Genomic DNA, 19262 nt, shown 5'->3' on the forward strand with positions numbered 1-19262 from the left:
AGCAAACATACCAGCAGAACAATTAGATGGTTAATCACAACATTGGCCATGAGAGAGTTTCTCCATTTTCGCACTTCAAAGGAGCAGTAATTAATAAACAGTGTTGCCTCTTCTAGAGAGATGAGTCAGCCCCCTGCCCACGCTGGGGTTATCCTCACTGCTGCCGCGGCTGCTCTGAGCATGTGAGTGTTCCCTGGGGAGCAAGACAGCTTCATAGAGCTTGCAGTGCTGAGCCAGATCACATAGCACTGCCCTGCAGGGCCTCCCCACAGCATGGTGGGAGGGCTCTGGGAGCTCTTCTTCACCATAATTACATATCTACAACAGCCTGAAAAGGAGGTTGCGCTGAGGTGGGAGTCAGCCTATTCTCCCAGGTAACAGCGATAGGAAAAGAGGCAACGGACTCAAGTTGCACCAGAGGAGGTTCAGGCTGGATATTAAGAAAAAGTTTTCTCAGAAAGAGCTGTGATGCACTGGCACAGACTGCCCAGAGAGGTGGTGGAGTCACCATGCCTGGAGGCGTTCAGGAACCATGGAGATGTGGAACAGAGGGACATGGTCAATGGGCATGGTGGGTCGAAGATTGGACTTGGTGATCTCAGTGGTCTTTTCCAACCTTAATGATTAATAAACATTCCCAAACTCCAGGTGAGAGCCATGGAAGAAAAGCTGATGAATCAGAGGAGCCGTCTGCAACCAGCCCCCAAAGCAGGACAGCAGCAGGTTGAAAGGCATCGGCATTTACCAGTAAGTCCATGACATGAGCAGATCTTTCTGCTTTTTATTCAGCCTGGTTAAAGACAACACACATACACAGGGTATCAGAGTAAACTGGCAAATGATAACACTCCCTTTTCTCAACTGTGGCTAGCCCTGACATAATGAACACAACTCTATCAGGAGGTAAGCTTGAGCAGTTGAAGGGCACTTGACATAAGTCCCACCTTCAGAGGGAAACATCTGCGCTTATGAAAGGCAGATGGCTCCCAGTCCTCCTTCTACCACAAGGATGTATGCACATCTGTGCTCTGCAGCACACTCCACTTTTTCCTAATGCAAGGTGAACACTAGAAACGTGAGAGCAGAGGAACCCAGGCAGAGACAAACACACTGTGTTACCGTTGCCTGTCTCACAAGAGATAATGAAGAGCTGCAAAATAGAAGGGGAGGCAGTCCCATCCCACAAGGACCAACAAGTCTGTGTGTGTAGCAGGCAGAAGTTAACAACAATTCTGGCCCTCCAGAACGCGCCGCGCTGCAATGGCACTTGTTCTCTTCAGCTCCTCATTCTCTTCACTGTGTTCTTCCTCTGCTGGAGCACCAGGTGGGAAGAAACAGCCACAGAAGAGTTAGCTTTACACAGCAAGGCCTCCTTTCCTGAGCACTTTGCATGTTCTCTTTGTGACCAAGCTAAGATCAGATCCCAGCTGATACTTTAACTTCAGCGTTTCAAGCTTCAGACACTTTAAATAATTCCCTGACACATGCTATACCTGTATTTTGGTACTTTATCTTGTGTACTGTATATTTGTGGGTTTTTTTAAGCACTCTCTAACTTTGCCGGTGGCAGCCATTGAGAAGAGGATGGCATCGTGGTGAAGGAGGGCACCTGATCCTTGGTGAAGTCTGCAAACACCAGACTGGTTTGACAACTCCGTGCATAATAGTAATCACATTCTCTACTTAATGAGAGGCAGATGAAGTGGTATGCCATGTTCTAGGAGATGTTTACAGGACCGAGAACATTGGAACAACCACATGGCTTCAAACCAGGCAGTGATCTACATGTGGAACTTGGTTTCAGCAGTCACCAGGATCAGAAAATAAGCAGTCTGCAAACAAAAAGGATGCAAAAATCTGGTTATTGGAGTTAATAGAACATTTTACCCACACAGGCTGCTTATCTCTCCAATCCCCCAATGGCATCTTTAGCACGCTGAAAGTTTATCAATTCGTTGTTAAGGAATCATCCAGGCAGGATTTTACTTAACACTGATGTGAGAGCTCCTGCACTTCCTTTGTGAGTCTTGTTCTTCTGTCATATCTGTCAGATAAGGACTTTGGTGTTACAATGCACAGATCAGCCCAGAGCACTTGGTCTCAGCCTCTAGGCTCTCCTGTGATGCAGATGACAGCCATCACCCAGATGCACAGCACTGAAGAGGTCAACAGATACTGGCCTTTCCTTGGTTACCATCTTTCTCAGTAATTACAAAGGGAATAAAACTCTCAGGAAGCAAGGATTCTATAGCAAAAAGCCATTGAAAGTGTTGCACATGCCTTTGTTGCATGTTGCACATGCATCTGCTGCTTCAGCCTTTCACTAGGGTTCCTCTCACAGCTTTTCAGAACTGCAGACATCTGAGACCTCATTCCAGGCTCTCCCTTCTCCTGGAGCTTGATCTGAGGGCAAAGAATGGAAATTCAAAACAAATAGTAAACCAAACCAAGCTCTCCTGTGTGTACACATACACATTTGTTTGGAAGTTCCTCAGCTAATTTCACTCTCTGTTTTCTGCTCAATCTGGAGTTATTATTTTTTTCTTCTTTTTGTCTTTCCACACCTTGGTAACAAGAAAAACAAAGCATCAGGGGAAAAAATATATATATATTTTTAGAGAAGAAAAATTTACTCCACAAAGAATGCTTTGTCCTGTGTCATGGACCTGCTCAGCTCTCCAACTCCAGATTCAACAGATGAGGCAGGCTGGTCATGCTTCCTAGTAGATGCTGATCAGGTGGCTGATTGGAAACAATCTTATCCACTAAATTTGAAGTGAGCAGCAATAAGTAAATCTGTTATTGGATGATTCAAATCAAAGCCCCAAACATCTGCAGAGTTTGGCTCTAAGTTATGATCTCATCTGAGCTATCAAAGGAATTCCAGTTTTTCCTGGCTCGGGACTTGGTGGCCATTTGCAAAATGGAAACAGGAGTCAAAACCTGTCATCAAAAAATGAAGGAGAGAAGAGTGAATCCTAGGAAGGCTCCTTTAAGTTCTTAAAGCTGGCTTCCTCACTAGCAAAAACCTAGCTTAGCTGCAAGACAGTCAGTGGAACCACATGGATTTGCCCCAACCAAGGATCTATTTAATTTTTTTTAAAGAAAATCACAGCACTCCAAGAAAATTCGACATTGATTAAGATATAATAACTTCAGGCCTTCACCTTACAGCGAGAGGGCAGTCCCAGTACCCATCAGAGAACTCTAAGAAGTCCTCCAGCAAATGCAAATGCCTGACAGCTGTAGTGCCTGCTTGCTGCATGCCATCCAGGAACACAACCCCTGCTGTGTTTGGTACGGCTTAAGCAGATGCCAAAAGATGAGCTTTCCTCCAGACAGTGTGAAAACCTCACTTTTCAAGACATTTCCTTATACATCAGAAAGAAGCAAAGAAAAATACAGTTGTGGTACTTGAAGACCTATAAGAAAATCTTTGCCTATGGTATTAAACCATCCCCTGCAGAAGAACATAGAGAGGAATGGAAGGCTTTGGAGGCAGCTATTCTTATGCCAGGACAGTGTTCCATCACATCAGCTTTCTTCCAATGACCAGCCAGAGGTCACAGCATCCTGATGCCACCATCCTGATGTCTGTGCTGTGCCAGGTGATGCTGACAGCCTCCACGTCTCCTCGCTCGCATCAGTCCGTAGTGGACTGCATTATTTGAATGAGGAGTCCTAGAAGCAGAAGAAAATCTCTAAGGTCTGACTTCTTAAAAAACAAAAACAAACAAACAAACAAAAAAACCTATACAAGGCGACTCTCCTTATATGTTGTGGTGTTTGTGTATGTTTTAGACATCGTTAATGTACAGAGCGAAGAAGCAAAGATGTTTGGCTTTGAGCTGTCATTGAAATTAAAAGCACAAGCAGAGCCAGCAAAGCTGAAAATGAAGGGGAATAGAGCATGCAATATTTTCTTCTGGAAGTAATGGACAAGCCAGCAACATAGCAGTGCCACTACCGTAAGTCTTCCAGGATGCCCTTATTACAGATCTCTGTGTTAATAGATTCTTTCAAGGTTTGGTCCATTACCTAGAGGCACAAATACTTGGTTTGCCCTAGCATGATATTGCTCAAGGACTCTGGAGGAAAAAGTCCTAATCAAGATCCTTAAGGTTAACTCAGCTATGTAGAAATTATCAAGAGCTGTTTTTCACTAACCCCAATTCACCAGCAGGGAAACTGAGGCAGCGGGTGGCAATACAAAAATAGCAGTAGATGAGAACTTCTCACCTCAGACTTCTAGCTGTTTGGCTCTGCCTACCAGACAACGTTGGCTCCTAGGTAAATAATGAAGCTGTCACATCCAAATGTTATTTTTAAACCACAAGCACTGGGTTTGGCACAAACTCCGGCAAAGCACAGCACGACCAAGGGAGTCCTGAGGAACAAGTGCCCTGCACAGATGGAGCTGCTTTGGGGAAACCTTGCTGTTCTGCTGGATTTGTGTAACCGGTTGAACGGGAGCCCAGGCTCCAACCTATCGGCTGCACAAGAGCACACAGAGAGCCTGACCGAGGACGCTGGGGCTGTGTGCAGGGCTGGCTCCATCAGCCACCACCTCCTCCACCCTGGCCTCCTATGGCCCTGGCCGTGCCGGCCAAAGCCATAGGAGGGCAGCAAACCCTTGGCAGTCCTGGGGCTTCGTTCCCAACGGGATCCTCTTCCAGCCCCTGGCCCTAGGCAGCCAGACAGCCCCACACAGCACCGTTGGAAAGGTCAGCGAGGACTCCACTAGGGAACAAGGACCTGAAAAATCTCTTTGCATTGGCCATGGGTGGCCATCTTAGCTCCTCAGTCACCGAACTGTGTGTGTGTGTGTGTGTGTGTGTGTGTGTGTGACCACCAGCAGGGTTAGCAAGGCTCTGAGAAAACAGGTGAGTTGTGTAACACATGCTGGTGTGCAGCTTGCAACTTTAAAATCCATGCTTTCACGTGAGACTACTGGAACTCTTCCGCAGGTTAGTGGATGTGAGCTCACTGAGACATTTAGGGCATATGGGATCAACAGTACTAAGGACTTTCATAACTGCACTGGTAGAGTAGCAGCTCAGTTCAAAGTTCCATCTAGCTCTATTCCCAGCTCCCATGGTGGCCAGCAATAGAAATGGAGAAAACAGCATAAGAAAAGAGCACACAAGAAGTTCTTCCTGCCTAGAATGCACCCTGCCTCCAGCAGTACATTGCTCAAGTAGCTTTATGGTGCCCGTGTCCACACATTTCCCTCCCCTGGCTGCAGCTTTGGCACAGAGCAATCTTGCCTTCAAGAAAGAGAGCCAGAAGTTGCATTTAATCTGTTCATGCAGAGCTCAGACACAAGAAGTAGGTGAAATTGCATGAAACTGAACACAACTCCCTTCCCAACTGCAATGAATTAGCCCTCAAATGACCCTGAATCTCAGGGCACAGGCTTTGTTTCAAGATCCATACTAAGGATGCCCAAAGCACAGACACTTAGGCTCCCAATGGAACTCACAGCAAAACTGCTTTCCTGGTAGGTAAGGCAGAACAGCAGGAAGACACACTTACTCAAGGTAAGGCAAACTTACCCAACATCCCCAGTGGCAAAACTGAGATTCACTCACAGCTATTCTGACTTCTCCCCTCCCAAGAGGGATTCACACTGTTTCTTTCCAGCTTGACTTTGCTCCTCTCCACCCAGTTGTCCTTACTAAAGAAGCTTCCTCCAGTGCCTTCTAGGCAGCTGTCAGATCAGGATGAATGCCTCCACTCCACCATATGGACTTTCACCCTCCACACTGCTCCTATGTGTTCTCTTAATCCTGATTTCCCACTGAATTAAAGGAGGAACAAGTAAAGCAGACAGCAGAGATTCTTTTGCTTTCAGCTACCTTCCAGGGGAAAAAAAAAAAAAATCCCTAAAAAAATTCTCCCTCTGTTTTCCTGAAAAAGAGCTGTTTCCCATCCTTCCATCTCCTAACCACTCTGTTATGCTATGCTTGACACAAGGATAACTCTAGGAAGTAGTGGACAGGTGACAAATGGGCCCACCCTTATTTGTATTTTTCTCCTTATCTGGTAAAAAAAAAACCAAAAACCTTGGTCCTACCCATTTCCCCCACGCTGCTCCATCTTAAAGCAGAAGTTTCCCCTCTGTCAGCCTTTGTGCATGCTCTCCAGATGCTGCTCACTTGCACTAATTGCCTCCCAGACTAAACAACCCTATCCCTGCTCACCTGCCAGCTCCACTCCCGCCTGCTGAGCTCAGAGGGAAGCACAGCTGCTGCACCAGACCCCAGTGCTGGAATGGGCTTCTGGGGAGGGATGGGGAAAACAATGTCATGGAGGGGAGAGAGAGGAAGGGGCTTCGAGAGCAGGTTGAGAATGGAGCCTTCTGCTTAGTTTAGCCATGCAGACGCCCAAGCTGAATGTAGGAACAGAAGGGAGACTGCCTGATCCCTACAGAAATGTGCCTTGCTCTGCAATTGGTGCTGCACTACATCAGACTGAGTGACTTCTGTGGTCGCTTCTGGTCATGAGGATCTAAAGATCTGAGCAGCACAGAAGGTAATGATAGGAGTCCATGCAGAAAGCTTGCAAAGCATTTGCCTGAAGGTACCTGACTTGCAATTCTCACAAACTTCACCAGCAGAAAACTGCCCTCAGAAATACTAAAACAACAAACCTCTTGTTCTAAGGAATCAAGGGCATACCTAGATAAAGTTATCCCCAGCACTGCTCCCAGTGGTGGAGAACAAGGCTGGTTACCTGCTGAATGCAGGGGAAAACAGCCTCCAAGCAGGTATGACTGCAACAATACCTGGAGCTTGGTCCAAGAAGGTTTACTGAGTTCTTTTCTGTATATTCTGAAGTTGGGTTTGATTGCAGAAGGAATCACCACAGGTTTCCTTCCCTTGTCCCAGTAACACATCATGCACCATCCCTATTTCCTTCATAACCAGGTTGTTCTAAAGGAAAAAAAAATAAAAGTAGAATTATGCCTGAAATGCATGCTGCACAAAGTTACCTCTGCAGATCCAAAATCCTGATTCCTCTTGGACTGTGAAAGCTCTCCACAGGTAACAAGGATTTCAGTTCCAGCCTCTAATATTTGAATGATCCTTTCCTGAACGGCCACACAGTTATGGAAGCACTGAGCTAAGGTAACCTCCCTGGCATCCGTGTGTCACCTGGAAGTCACCTCAGAATTATGAAAGCACCCTAGATGGTGCAGCAAGACCTTGCCACTGTTGTAAACAGGTTTTAGTTAAGTTCAGCACTTTGCATGCTTCTCAGGCACCAGCTATTCAACATATTCATTACACAAAGGGGCTGAAAGGAAAGCAAGAGATTGTTTCTTCCAGGACTCTCCTTTGTAACTACTTGCAGAAGAACTCTGACAAAGTCAAAGAGAAAGATAACAGCCTTGACAACAACCATAAGTCACAAGCACAGGGTACAACTTATGAAAAACATTCAGGAGCACCTGCCACGTGAGAAGAAAGGAAGAAAACCTACTGAATGCAGACCCTGTGCCACTATAATGCACGGCAGTGAATTGACAAGTCAGAGGACAGCATCTAACTTATTTGTAACACCACAGCATGCAAACAAGGAACAAGAAAGCCAAGTGGCACGAGACCTCCCCGATGAGGAACATCACTGCAGGCAACAGCAAGTAGAAAAGAAACTTGGCAGGACGAGGGGTGCTCCTGAGCACCACTGCCAGCCTCAAACTGTTTGGTCCCTCCAGTCGTTAACGGGGCCAGAGCAACGCAAAACAGATGCTCCAGAGGTGAATTCCAGCTGCATGGCAAGGGGACAGACTCAGAGAGGGAGGAGGCAGCTGCGTCTCCTTGTTCAGCCAGCAGTTCCTTGTCCTCAAATGCCACCACCAGACAATTAAGTACCCACTGCACAGAGGTGGAAATGATGGCTAGAAGGGGCAGCTGCATGCAATATAATGACAGTACTAGACACCACCAAAACCAGCCTAAAAACATAGAATGGTTTCAGTCAGGAGGGACCTCTAAAGATCATTGGGCCCAACCCTGTGCCATGGGCATAGACATCTTTCAGTAGATCAGCATCTCACTACTCTCATCAAGAAATATTTCCTCCTTATATACTGAGTCCGGAATCTCTGGAGATTAAACTAACTCCAGCCATCAAAACATGCCTTTTTCACAGACTCACAGAACAGCTTAGTTTGGAAAAGACTTTAAAGATCACCCAGTTCAAATCCCCTCACGTGGGCAGGGCTGCCCCTCACCAGATCAGGCTGCCCAAGACCCCATCCAACCTGGCCTGGAGCCCTTCCAGGGATGGGGCATCCACAGCTTCTCTGGCACAATACACATCAGACAATTTGCCCTGATGCTCCCTCCTGCCCTGGATTGGCACAATCCATCCATGGCTGGCTGGAGAATGAGTGAGGGAGGGTGGGGAGCCCGAGCACCACAAGAAACCCATCACTTGCCATACTGCACCAAGAAGAAAGTCTCAGCAGTGAACCAAGCTAAGCCCTCAACCAGCAGACAGCCTCTCCTCCTGTGAGATAAGCCTAGAGACACACTGGAAAGAGCCTTTTTCCTCCCTCCAGCCCCCCTTTTTTCTGCAGATAGACAGAAACAGGGTCTTTCCTCTTTTTTATTTATTTCCCAATTGGTTTTCTATGCTCTAGTTCTTAGAACTCATGTGGACACCTATGGAAAAGTCAATGGATTAGTTATTAAAATAGAGGCAGCACAAATCACTCCAACACTTGAATAACTGCATGGAAAACGTGACTTGAACGTAACAGAAAAGGGCCCTTTCTGAGAAGTTTTTGATTCTTGCTCTGAAAGGTAGCTGAGAATTATACCCTGGGTTTTATTCAATTGCCTATAGCAAGGGGTGTGCTAGGAGTGTTCCAGGTATGTTAGAGGTACCTGGTGTGTGTTGCCTGTTCCATGCATCCAAAGAGCATGAATATGCTCAAAACATTGAGAGACTGCGTTTACATAATCACAAGCTGTTCATTATTAACAAAACCCAATGGACAGACAGACTTTTCTTTCTCTACCCTCTGTTTTGCTGAGGTTTTCAGGTTTATATTCTCAAATTCTACATGTATAAGGATGGAATTTGGTGATTTTTTTTCAGCTCAAACTTACAGCTCTTGTATAAACCCCATGACTCCAGGAGCTAAGTCTTTGGAGAAAAAAAACCACCACCAAATACAGGTTGGATATTAGGAAAAATTTCTCAACAATTATTGTCAGGCATTGGAACACTCTGTGCAGTCAGGTGGTAGAGTTCCTGGAGGTGTTCAAGAATCAGGGCAGTATAGCACTGAGGGACATGGTTAGTGGGCATGGTGGGGGTGGGTTAATGGTTGGCCTTGGTGATCTTACTTGTCTTTTCCAACCTTAATGTTCCTATGATTCTATGAAAATTACCCCAGACTGACAAGTGTGACCAACCACATCTTGCATGATTAGGAGCATGGACACTGCATCCGTCCTCGTGGTTCTTGGCTGTGTCACTAATTGTGCAATTGCACCACAGGTAATAAGAGTCACTAGGCCACTGTGTTGTCTGCTGTCACTGACAGTCTGTCCTACCAGACAGCCCCACTAGGGAAGCAGAACTGACTCACCTTATGCTGGTAGAACAAGCAAAAAATCCATCACTCCCTAGGAAACTCTGCTAAATACTACAGGCCACAAACAGGACCCCAGAGTCCTTTAACAGGATTAGCACTGCTTGAACTTCACAGTCCATCTTCAGAAATTTAAAGGCAGAGTGTTGTAACAAGACCCTGTCAGCATGAAGCAGCCAGGTGATGCTGTCTTACACCATAGGTGGAAGACCTTCCCAAGGAAAAGAAACCATAACAGTACAGAGCCACTGCAGCGATACCCAAGCATAGCATCAGCCGCAGGAAAGGGAAGGAGCTGTGGCTGGGCTGTTTGTGCTCCCCTTTGATCCCTGCCTGACTCCCCAGGAGTCACCGGGAACCAGGAGTAATTTATAATAAGCTTTAGGCTGCTCTGATTTATTCTAGAAGTTGAAGCCAGGTGCAAGGAAGTTCAATAGCCAGCATTTCTCAGCTGTTGCTGGGGGAGTGACGCACTAAACATTACAATTCCCTTGTGTGGCATTTTTTAGGCTTTTTAGTCTACAATGGGCAAAGGGAGTACAATGTGACATTAAGACAGCAATATAGAAGGGGATCAGCCTTTTGCAGATAGGATGCACCAATCCTTCACCTAGCTGCAGACACTGACCCGGGAATGCAACTTAAGCCATGCTGGGATATTAGAAACAGAAATACAAAAAGCACAAGAAAATCCTGAAAATGACAAAAAAAGAATATGTTTTCTAAACTGAAGAGTTTGAGGATAATTTTTACCCCCAAGTACTTTCAATTTCCTGAAACTACACGCAGAGAAATGGACAACACCAAGTTAGTTTCGAAAAGCAGAACTGCAGAAGTTATTCATTATCAGTAGGACTGATTGGAAATTCAGCCGCCGGCTTGGTGTTTTTTTTTCCTTCCACTTACAAATTGCTCACAAACGGATCCTAATTTTTCCCAAGTGAATCTACAGCTTTCAAAAGTATACCCCTGTGGGTGTGAAAGCCCACAAACATAATGGGTCAGCAGTACCTAACTCCCTTTGACTTCTTTGAATAACTCAGCCTTCCCCAGCCCATTGAACAAAACCAGCTGCTCTATTGGAGTTACTCACATGCTTCCTGCTTGGATTTTCACTTGCACGTCACTGCTCATCTGCCCTGTACAGTTTGATTCTACACCACAACTGGGTGACCAAAGGCTTTTAAAGTAAGAGGATAAGCAAGGCTGAATAATGAAGAAGTCACTTACAGTTCATATTTTTTTGGACAAAACAAGCTCTTGTGCTAAAGTTTGTGAAGCCCTTTAGATTCATAAACATTTTCCCTACTGCTCAAAGGTCATCCGAATACTCATAAATAATCAATAATATAACTCTTTGGAGACCAGCAAAGCCAAGTCAAACTGAGACTTTGCCAGCACCTCCACAATACTGTTTATTCCATTAGTGCACCAGACCTTGCTCTGGAGCACTTGACTCTGTCCTTTCTAAACGGAATGAAAGAAGCTGAACAGAAATCAAAATCCACTCGAATGAGTCAGAGTCCCACGTGATGACTGTCCCCTTGCAGACCACTCTGCAGCACACACTTCCATCACTCTGCGTGTGAGATGTCAAACCATTCAGCTATAAACCCTCTAGATAATGAATACTAGCATCCTGTCTCAGTGGATTTGAGGATTTCTTCCCCCCCTCTCCCTTTTTTTTTTTTTTTTTTTTTCCCCAGCAATGAAGTTTTAATTCAAGCCTAACTCCATCAAAACAGCAATGTTATTCATTGTTTCAGAAGAGAGTGGGTTTGGTTCCAAGCATGCCAAAAGGCAGAGGGAGGGAGATAGCAAGGAGGAACAGCTAAATCTTTTTGCTCCTCTCCTCAGCACCATTGCGAAACATTTCTCTGAAACACAAGACTCGAGTTGCCATGTTTTAAACAAACCACGGTGTGTTATTGTACTGAGCTCCTGAAACGGGGAATGCAGGTCAAGAACTTTTGGATCTCTCAGATTCTAAGGTATACAAGCTCTGAATCATTGTTATCTGTGCCTTCTCTTTTTCATTTCCCCTGTTTTTCTCTCCTCTTGTTCCTTTCTCTACTCTCCCTTCCTTCTTCTTTTCTCCCCTCTCCACTTTTTATCCCCTCCTTCTCTTTTCCCTTTTTTATTCCGCATCCTGCTTGCTTTCTCTTTTCCTTCTCTTCCATTCCCCACCCTATCCTAACATTAGAAAGCAGCTGCAAGTTGAAACTTCAAATAAAACATACTGAAGAGCTCCCTTATGTATATTGACACATTTTTCATTCTCAGCTTTTCATCGAGGATACAAAACAAGTCTTCAAAAAATGCGTGTGCAGATGAGTGTGCATAAACACATCCGTGCACAAACAGCATGTGAAAACACAGGAAGAGCACGTTTGCATGCTGTGTGCTTCTGCCTGCATATAGTGCTCTTTCTTTGACAGCCTTAGGGAAATTTGCAAGCTGGCTCCTGCAGGTTCGCTCCGTCCATTACAAACCGTGTCAGGATGAATAATGGGGGCAGGAGGTTCTGCCAGAGGGTCATGGAACAGCAAGTGCGTAGAAAGGCAGGATTGTCCAAGGGCTGCACACGGTATCAGCCTGGGTTTGAAATGCAGTGCCGGACAGAGACAAAGATCAAGTTATAGCCTCAGAGGCCAGAAGAAGCACAAGGCCCCTTTTCTGCCTTAGTACAATAGAGCGGTTAGCAGCCAGAAGTGCATGATTACGTCCTGGTATACGGATGATACGCTATTCCTCAGACTTGAGGGTATTTTTCCTGGAAACCTCTTTCTTATGTCTCTTTGCTCCAGCTAGTGAAAGATGAACACATTTCACTCAATACTTCAAACTGCTAGAACGATGTATGTTTGGGAGTGCAGCAGAAACCTTCTTGGGCCCAAAGTTTGAACATGAAAGGCTGGAAAAAGTAGTAGAGAAAAAAACACCAAGGAAAGGTTAGCACAAGAAATAGAGCAGAGAGAAAAATCCAGATGAAAAAATACATTCACTCCATACAGTATTATACCCACAAAGGATGTTATATGCTAGGAGCTGGAAGCCCTCCGTGTGCCAAAATCCAGGTCATTCACGCAGCAGTAACTGGTTCCCCTGAACATGGTCATTGTGACACAGCCAGTTTTTTCCACAGGACATCCCAGATCATTCTTCCCTGGTCCCCATCCAAGCCTGAATTTTTCTGCCTGTCTCCCACAGCCTGTCCTTGTTCTGCCTCCTTCTGCACAGCTGCTTCCACAACGGAGTTTCCACTTCTCTTAGACAAGGTCTTGCTTAAATTCTGAACCTCTTCTAGTACCCTGATGATCCTTGCCTCACCAACGACTTCAGCTGCTTCCCTTTCTCTCCTATGCTCTTTCCATCTCCCAGTCCCACCCTTCTAGCTCTGTTCCCAAGAGTAGACTGCTCTTCCCCATTGGTTTGCAGCAGTATCTCAGGCCCCTGATCTCCTGCATGTGTTCCCATGCCAGGTTTCTTGTCTCTATTTGCTCCCTTCACAATCAGATTCAGCTCCCAGCATTACTTGTGCACTTGAAATCTGGTTGAATCTCCTCCCAGCCAGCAGCAAAACTGAAGCCACAATGATGACAGGAGGGATAGACAACCTTTTGTCTCCTTTCTAGCCTCACATTACCAAGAAAGTCATTAGAAAGGCTCATGATGAAATACGTCTTCCTCCTTTTTATATAGGCACTGCAACAACGCACAGCTCAAATGGACCCATCGGAGAATTTACCAAACTCTCACCACTGCAAACCAGGATTGTTTTTCACCCTCTTTAAAACACATAACAAGGCTGATTTCTTCATTTTTCCCCTGCTAACAGCAACAGGCTCTTCGTCAGCCTCAGAATATTGTACACAACCATTCTAAGAACGAGGAGCCTACTTTAAGCAAGCTTTCTAAACCGCTAATGGTGTAATTCATGCCACTCCTATTAGGCACCTACTTTCCGATGGGCTGACTAAACACCCCATCTTCCTCAAGAGGTGATGGAGGAAGTTCATCCCAGACAAACCAGACTCCCAAAAGACTGTTTTCTGTTATCTCATTCTCGAACACGGCTGAACCATTTCAGCTGATGCGATCCCATCAAGCCTGAGTCATATGCCTGGCACCAAAACCATCAGAGAGGATGGTTAGCAGTTGGCAATATCATTAGCAACTCAGCCTATGGTCTTTCAATATGAAATGCTGAGCATGTACAAAGAGGTACTAGCCCTACCCTCCTCCTCAAACAGGACACTAGGAGGCAACTCTACCCTGCCTCCATGTGCATTTGCTCTTCAATGTACAGCAGGGCATCTCTTTCTCTTTACAGAGGAGAATGTGGCATGCATACAATTGTGTTTTTCAAAATGATTGTCCCTTTTGAGGAGAATGAGGGAAGGAGGAAGGGGGGGGGGGGTGTTAAGTAACTTGAAATTCAGTTACAATGAAAAATGCGCATGAAAAGTGACTTTTTGAATACTGTGAAGTTTTTGGCTTAACAAATCTTCCAGTTCTACAGGATATACAGATACATATTACTCACAGTAACATTCTGCAGGCTCCATACTATGCTGCATTACCAGGCAGGCTTTCTGATAAATAATGAGAAAGCTGACGAGTGTTTAAAACAGATTGCAGCGAGTTCTTCCAGGGGAGCCTGCAGAAGTGCATTGTGCATCTGCATGCTTTGGCGTGGGGAAAACAGCAAGTTTTGTTTCTTGTACAAAAACAAAAGATAGTAGGACCAAGGAAGTAATGCTCTCCCTACCCCAGTCTAGTTTAAGTCAGCACAACACTGAGTCATGCCTTCAGTGTGGAAGTAATGAAATGCACTGCTACAGACTCAACCCTGCCTTCTGTTTCACTGGATGCTTAGCAGAGTCCCACACGGAGCCTCAGATGCTTTGGGGTGATGAGTTTACCAGATATTGAAGTTGCTTTGCAGCACTGGCTCATGTGCAACACAGGGACAGGTCAGGAGAAACCTACTACTTATAGTCTATGCAAAAAAAAAAAAAAAAAAAAGAGAGAAAGAGCAAGAAAGGCTGCTTTGGTGCCATTTACTCTTGGCACCAGGGACACCACAGTGAGACATCTAGCCATGGTTGTTAAATTCCACCTGCTCCTTTGGTGGGAGCAAGCAGTATCCGTCTCTTGTTATCAGTGGGAAATGAAAGAGAATAAGTTACACACAATCTTGGAGTCCTGCAAAATCTTAGATGATTCCAGATATTATCAGACTAACCAGACAGCTTTATGGACACTTTACCAACCTGAGACAGGCCTGGACTTCAAGAGCAGCTGCCCCTCTTACCACAACAGTGGCAGCCATAACTGGTTTCATTCAGCAGGAAACCCTCCTCAGAAGGGATACCCAGTGATATTATAGGGGAAGTGGAAGAGACCAAGTCACCTTTCAATATGTGACTGTCTCACAGCAGGTTGGTGATACTCCTGCCTCACAGGAACAGGACTGGGGCAAGAGGCTGTGGCCACTGAAGGTCCTGAGAGCAGTGCTGGGTGAAAGCCAGGAATAGGGGTCCTCACAGAAAGACAGGCTCACGGCTAGCGAAAAAGCTTTGGATGTACAATATAGGCAGGAAATCCCCTCTGGAGGAATAAGCTTGCTCTGTAAGCAGCTTTCACATAGCAGCCTCAGCTATACCTTCCTTGGCTACTCCAAAGCATTTGCCTTGGAAGATGTGGCCTCTAACAATCAAAATACCAAACACTTCAGGTTCTATTGCAAGCCCTCCTGCCCTGGAAAGAGCTGATGAAGGTCCCATTGTGCTCCTAGGTCTGTGAGCTCCAAAACTTCATGCCTGTGGCTTAGTGCCTATAGTAGCCACGCTCTTCCACCTCTCTCCACAATCCCACAGCCCCCTGGAGGAGCCCTCTGACTCATTTGCAGAGACTCCCCCCCCCCCCCCCCAGTTTTCCTCTGCACAACTTGCTTCATGACGTCCAGAAGGGATTTTTACCTCCTGGCAAACAAACAAAGCAGCTCCTTAGGGCAGAGCTGCCAAGGGGTCAGCCAGGATGGGAGGCAGCACTGCCACATCCCATTGCCCACATTACAGACTGATTTGTACTCTGACTTTGGGAGAGATGCAAAAGATTACCACATTACCATTGCTTTGCTCCCTATTCAGTCACCCAAAGGCAAGCTCAGATCTTCATTCACCATCCTGTAGGGCCTCCCTGGAAAGCATGAGAGCTACATGCTATCTTTGTCCTATTGTTTGACATCTTCAAGTCTCCCAACTCTGCTTGGGCTTTTACCTTCTCCTGTTTTCACTGCAAGGAATTCCCATTACCAGGCCTGAGCAATAAGACAACACTTTTTTTTTTTTTTTTTAACAAAAAAAAAGGGAAGAGCAATGTGTAATTCCATTACTTTATGTAATCACTTCAACTCCCCTCTGTTCAAATCTTGAGTCAGGATTTTACAACGCTGGAGTGAGGAGACCTTTATCACCTCCCTGCAGGTGAGCTGGCCCCTCACCCAGTTTAGTGGGAAAAAAAACAAGGGCACAGCTCCCACAAAGCACGAGCACTGCCATGAGTGTCATAGATCCCAGTACTGAAGATCTCCCCCAGGTTCTCCCCTACCAGAGCACATGATGAGCAGGAGGACCCTCCTCATCCCAACAGGCTTCCTTCCAGCCACTGCCCTACCCAACTGGAGGAACACAGCCTCCATCCAAGAGGCTGATGGGCAAGGACTGACACCCCAACCTGTGATGCAGGCACCCATACCATTGAGAAGCTGCCCCTCCCTGACAACAACAACAACAAAAAAGGGTCATTTTTCTTTTCCTCTCCTCCTCTTTCCCCCCTCCCTTTCCAGAAAGCCTTGGTTTCATCCCACCGTGGAACGAAAACAAATGTTCTAAACCGCAACATTTTTCACGAACCGGAATTTCTTGCAGTCTGGCCAGCCCTGGTGGATCAATACCAGGCATTTCTTTCCTCCTCTGCTCTGGCCTTTCCCTTCCAGCCTCCCCCCCACCCCACTCACCGAGGGGAATAAGGGAGCCAGAGGTGTCGAATGGAGGAGTCGGGAACACTCCAGCTCAGTTTTAAAAGGGGCAGAAAAAACACTGGCGTCAGCCGGAGCACCAGGGCAGGCGCTGAGACCTTGTTTTGGATTTCTCAGAGACTGTCCCTCGGGAGAGCTGTCTTCCCCACTCCCAGCCCCCCCCCTCCTTTTTTTTTTTTTTCTTTAATGCATAGTTTTGTTTGTAAGTTAAAAGACTCAGGATCTGCAGTCTTTGAAGCGTGGTCAGCCTGCCAGATGGAATTAGTCAGTGCCTTTCAGTCGGAAATCCCAGGCAGATGAAGTGGGATGGAAGGACAGTGTTTTTCTCATTTACCAGGAAGCCCTCTATCTTGAGCCCCACAAATTCAGCCAGAGAGCGCTCCACAGGACCCCAAAAGTAGACAGGGCTGAGAGCAGGGAAGCAAGCAAGCAGAGGGCTGAACCTTCCACATGCGTAAATTGGCGTGGCACTGCTGAAGTCAGTGGCCCCCGAAGCAGATTTATATTGATCAAGATCCAGCCCAGATGTTTTTGCTGGTATTTGCCTGAAGCTATAAGATGTCAGCAGAGTTTCCTCTGCCTAAAAGCAGTGCTGAATTTGGCTATTCCCACCCCTGACTCATACCATCTTTCTTTCCATCTCTTCCCATCATGGCCTGTCTTCCTATTCATGGACACCTCAAGGTGAGCGCTTCTTCTCCCAGGTGGACAGACTCCTCCTGCCATATTCCTGAGTGCATCTTTAGCCTTCCTCCACACATCCTCAATACCACGTCCAAGCTCAGGAACCCAATTACCATCTTCGAAGCTTTACCATTCTATTTTCTCCTCTCTTCTGTGCCTGCCCTTCACCATTCCCCTGTCTCTGCTAAAAGCTCTAGGTCATTCCTCAGGCAGTCCCCTGAAAAAATTACACTTGGAAAACATCCATTTATTTCCACATCATCCAAACCACCACACAAGAGGAAAGTTAGCACTGCTTGTTCCAAACATGCAATGTATGGATGACAGCTCATCATAAACACGCAGAGTGGCATCCATAGATGTGGGAAGAGCACACAAGTGCTACACTGGAGCTGACAGCCTCCTTGCAAGAGACCAGTGCTCATCACTTACCAGCTGAGAGCTTGACTTCATTTCTCGCAAGGGTGAAAATGGCAGAAAAGCTTGCTGTGGAGCTGCGGTAGCACTACCAAGGCTACCTCAGACCCGTGCACAGAATCATTTCATTTTACCTTTGGACTCTCCAAATCTCTACCTCAACAAGGTGGTTCAAGAAGCACATCATCAAAGCAACCACAGTACTGGAGAGAACATTCAGGCAATCGGATGCAAAGAGCATCCAAGATCTGGTCTGACAAACCTGTGAAAACTCATGGCTCAGAATTTTGGCTGAGTCAACATATCATAAAATGAGTCCAAAGGACCAGTAATTCAGATTAATAGCAGTGCAGTGAGAGAGATGTGATGGCCAGCTATCACTTGCTGTAATTGCAGGGAGGCCAGTTTGCAAGCACACTGAGAGCTGCATGTTTTCGTGTAAGACTAAGCAGGCTCTATTAATTACATCATGCCACAGAATACTTCACCAGCTGAAGCTACTGAAGCATCCTTCCTAATATTGTACGACCAAGAAGTGCTCTGGGCCTTCCCTTCCCAGTGAACACTGCTCTTCACAGAAGAGGCATTCCAGGGGCCTGTCCTGCCAACCAAAACTGTCATGTCCCAGTGGCAAATGGGCAGAGGGGACACAGACACACAACAGTCCAGAAACTCTGAAGCAGGTGTTCTCCCTGACATATGGATAGAGGTTCCTGTAAGAAAGAGGCATCTTGCTGCCACATGAATCCCAATACCACTCATCTCAAATAAGCTCACAAATCACATCTCACAATCCTCACATCTCAAAATGCTCACAAGGATCAAGCTTATCTCCTCAGGGCCAAGCCAAAGCCAGGGACCCTTCAGTAGTCAGGAGGGGGGCACACATTACACTGCTTTATTGCAAACAATAGTAGACCAGGAGAAATGGTATTGATTTAATTCACCGGAGATCTCGTCCCATTACTTTGTGCATACTTAAGGGATGTAGTAAAGCTGCCGACATGGCCCAGAGCTGGGCAGAATATAAGTAACTCTGGTTCGGAGGAAGAAACAACAAGAAAAGAACCTAAGAGGTTTGAAACCAGGAAAACAGGCTTGTTTACAAAGCCAAAAAGAGAGTGCAGCATATTCTGAGGCCAAGGGAATTATTCTTGCAACGTTACTTTGCCTTAGCTACCTGGCCACTCTCACATAAACAATGGAGACACACCAAGAAAGCAAGGAGACTTCACAGAGGTTATAAAAATATCACTTGTGTAATTAGACTGAATCAAAACTCATGACTTTCTGGTTGGAAGGAATGCTTGTGTTTCCCTCTCTTTCTCTCCTCTTCCCCCATCCCCCTCATAAAAATCTAGATAAACAAAAGCCCTAGGATATTGGATAGTTCCTTGTATATTGTTTTAAAGGCAGGAACAACAACAACAGCAACCACCGTGGTCAGGAGGAGTGCCTGAGCGGCGTTACAGAGCCCCTGTTTTTCTGCTTGCAGAAGTTGTTCTC

At 46.1% G+C, this 19262-nt stretch overlaps 1 protein-coding gene across 1 annotated transcript in view; it reads right to left on the reverse strand.

Moving 5' to 3' along the window:
* Positions 1-752: 752 nt before the first annotated feature.
* Positions 753-19262, reverse strand: part of MRPL23 (mitochondrial ribosomal protein L23) — a 70809-nt gene continuing 52299 nt past the window's right edge. The window contains exons 8-9 of the mRNA XM_052695778.1: positions 6788-6935; positions 753-1832 (exon numbers count right to left, since the gene is read on the reverse strand). The gene's annotated coding sequence lies outside the window, so the exon portion shown is untranslated. The remainder of the gene's footprint in view (positions 1833-6787; positions 6936-19262) is intronic.

Source organism: Tympanuchus pallidicinctus, unplaced genomic scaffold (genome assembly GCF_026119805.1).
Source record: "Tympanuchus pallidicinctus isolate F22 unplaced genomic scaffold, pur_lepc_1.0 scaffold3, whole genome shotgun sequence".
NCBI classification, from domain to species: domain Eukaryota; kingdom Metazoa; phylum Chordata; class Aves; order Galliformes; family Phasianidae; genus Tympanuchus; species Tympanuchus pallidicinctus.